This window comes from Helianthus annuus, chromosome 1, assembly GCF_002127325.2.
Source record: "Helianthus annuus cultivar XRQ/B chromosome 1, HanXRQr2.0-SUNRISE, whole genome shotgun sequence".
Lineage (NCBI taxonomy): Eukaryota > Viridiplantae > Streptophyta > Magnoliopsida > Asterales > Asteraceae > Helianthus > Helianthus annuus.
The window spans coordinates 144526797-144530024 of NC_035433.2; the positions used below are offsets into that span (position 1 = coordinate 144526797).

General features: G+C 34.8%; 1 long non-coding RNA gene across 1 annotated transcript; it reads right to left on the reverse strand.

Moving 5' to 3' along the window:
* Nucleotides 1-272: 272 nt before the first annotated feature.
* On the reverse strand, nucleotides 273-1555 carry LOC110940831. Its single transcript, XR_002593566.2, has 2 exons — nucleotides 1419-1555; nucleotides 273-484 (listed from the first exon to the last, which is right to left on the reverse strand). It is a non-coding gene; the product is annotated as an uncharacterized LOC110940831 (long non-coding RNA).
* Nucleotides 1556-3228: the final 1673 nt, after the last annotated feature.

The following is a 3228-nucleotide window of genomic DNA, read 5'->3' on the forward strand; positions in this document are numbered from 1 at the left end:
CTTATAGTTACATATATTACTTGTTTGTTCATTGATATGACATTTTGGATGACGTAATGTTGTTACATATGTAATTTTACTAAGTTTAAATTGACACCAAAGGGACTGACATATGTAACATATGTTACACTATGGGGCAACAAATGTAACACATGTATAGCCATCTTACACATGTTACATATAGGTGTTACATGTGTTACAACGTCAAGGTTACACATGTTACATATAGTTGTTGCATCCCAAAAAAAATTGCCGTCACATCAACATCCGTATTCATCCAAAAATGGGCATACTAACAATGAAAATGAAAATAAAAATGAATTTTATATCAATAGTTGTAATGCTTCTAAAAAATGGTCTTCACAACAACATCCATCTTCACAACACATAGCAGCCAACCAAAAAACACACCATCGTCACCACGAAAACCTGATGATGCGTTGTAATCCTTCGGCGGGCTTCGCTTCTTGATAACCATCTTCATCTTGAACACAAAACATTTTTTCACCTGTGAACAAAATAAGTACATCAATATTAGTTTCTATAGTTAAAACTTATTAATCTCCTATGTAACATGTGTAACGTGGCTATACATGTGTTACCTCTCTAGTGTAACACATGTTACAAACATGTGTTACATATGTGCAACCCCCCTTTGTGTCTAAAAAAGGGTTGGGGTAACTACAAGTAACTTGGGTAACGTTTACTACATATGTAGCTAATTATCCCACCAAAAAAACACGACTTTTTATTTGTAAAATAAACGAGATATTCCGAATAAATTATGAAGTTGATACATTTTAACATTTAACAACCAATCTTAAAAAAATGTTTTAACATTTAAACTTACTATTACATTAAGTAAAAACCTTTTGTAACACGTAAAAAACCTAACACGTGTTGCATTGGATGTATCTTCAAGCTGAAGATGGGATTATAAAAGGAAAATGCACAACACTAAAAAAGTTGTAACACGTGTTACAACGGTTGTTTTAAGAACTTTCAAATAAACAAGTGTTGCAAAGTGGATGTTTTTAAATAACTGTTTATATCAACGTAATAGAGATGTGTAAGTAGGTAATTTTCTTTTGTAACACGTGTTACATTGGATGTATCTTTACGTTGAGGATGGGATTATAAAAAGGAAAATGCACAGCTGAGTAAAAAGATGTAACACGTGTTACAACGGTTGTTTTAAGAACTTTCAAATAATCAAGTGTTACACCGTGGATGTTTTAAAAAAACTGTTTTCATCCATTTGTAATAGAGACGTGCAAGTAGGTAAAAACCTGTTGTAACACGTGTTACATATGTGTAGCCCCGATTTTTCGTAACAAAGAGGTTGAACATATGTAACACATGCTTGTAACATGTGTTACACTGGAGGGTAACTTATGTACAACATCAAAGGTACCCACCACTTGCCCTTCATCGACTTCTTGTTCCCATTCTTCATCGGTTTCTCCATCTACCTTCTTTCGTTATCGTTCTGTTTCTTTATCGTTCTGCTTTCGCTTATTAGCCAGCCTACCCGTCACGGACCTGGTCATTCTCCTCACTCTTGCAAATACAACAGCCATAGTAAATACATAATAACACAAGTAATATTTCCGGAGTTATTTAACACAACAAACAGGTACGAGATAGGTAACACATGTTACCTAAAACTGTATTCTGCACCGAAACTACACAATCGTCAACAACTATCTTCTTTTCGTCAAGCAACACCTTCACTACAAAGTGTTACCTGAAACTGTATTCTGCACCGAAACTACACAATCACACTCTCTGATGCACTCGGGACGTTGCATTTTTTCTGCACACACCTTTCCACCCTACGCCTTCACATTTTAACAAAAAATGCCCACATTCAGCTAATCCGACACTAAAAACACAATCTCAATACTAAATCTAACAACATTACCAAACCAAACCGCTTAAACAGAGAAAAAATAACATTTGAACAGTCCTAAACAAACAATAATCACAAATTAAAAAAGACTGAAAAAAAACCAAAGAATCCAAACCAAATGACACCTAACCGAGTATAAAACCAGAGAATCCAAACCAAAATAAAACAAGAGAATCCAAAAAGACTGAACCATACTTGGACTGGATCACCAACCGGAAACCTGAACCGAGTCCCGATCTGCGGCTGGCTCGAATCTGAACTGAGCTAAAATCAGAATCCCCACTCCGGTTGCCTGTAACACCGTCGTCGGCACCGACGGTTCGTCGGAGAACCTCCATCGCTGTAGACGAAGGCTTGTAATCAGAATCCCCACTCCGGTTGCCTGTAACACCGCCGTCGGCACCGACGGTTCGTCGGAGAACCTCCACCGCTGTAGACGACGGCTTGTCCGTCGTCCATCGTCGTCTTCTTCTCTCTCTTAAATCTCTCTCTCTACCTCGTGAACTCTCTCACACACACTTGTGTGTGTTCTTGTTGTTTATTTTGAAACATGGAGAGAGAGAGAGAATGAATGAATGATGATGATGATGGTGAATTTACAAAAGAAGAAGAAGAAAGAGATAGAATGATATATTTTGAATTCTAAAAGAAGAAGAAAGAAGAAAGATGGAGAATGAAATGATGGGTAATAAATGACTTGATGGGATGGGGGAGAGAGTGAAATGATGGCTTGAACAAATGACTAATTTTCCCTTTAAACATGTGTTTAAAGATATGATGTGGATCAATCTTGACCATACAATTCAGGTTTCCTAAGTTTTCTAGATTAAATGGGTTTTCCATAGATACTTACACTATATATATATATATATAGGATAAGGATCATTATAGAACGCTAATTATTACGAGAACAAAAAGAACAACTCTAAATCAATAAATTTTGGATTTTAAGGTTCATCTTTCTTAAATTTTATGTTTCTTACATTCATATATGTATTATATATACATAAAAAATCATATATTTTTTCCTACACATAGTCTACATACATGTAGGTAACTTAGCCTACACATAACCTACATGTGTGTAGGTTATTTAAAAATTTAAAATTTTTCATATTTGTTTTAAATTCTAGTGTGAGAAACAATAAATCTTACATTTATAACATTTTTATTTACTTTTTAGGTTTTTAGGATTGAAAAAATGAGAGATTCATTTTGTTCTGCGTGTTCTCGCAATATTTAGTGTTCTGCATAAAATCTTACCCTATATATATATATATATATACACACACACACACATCAACACAATGAAGATA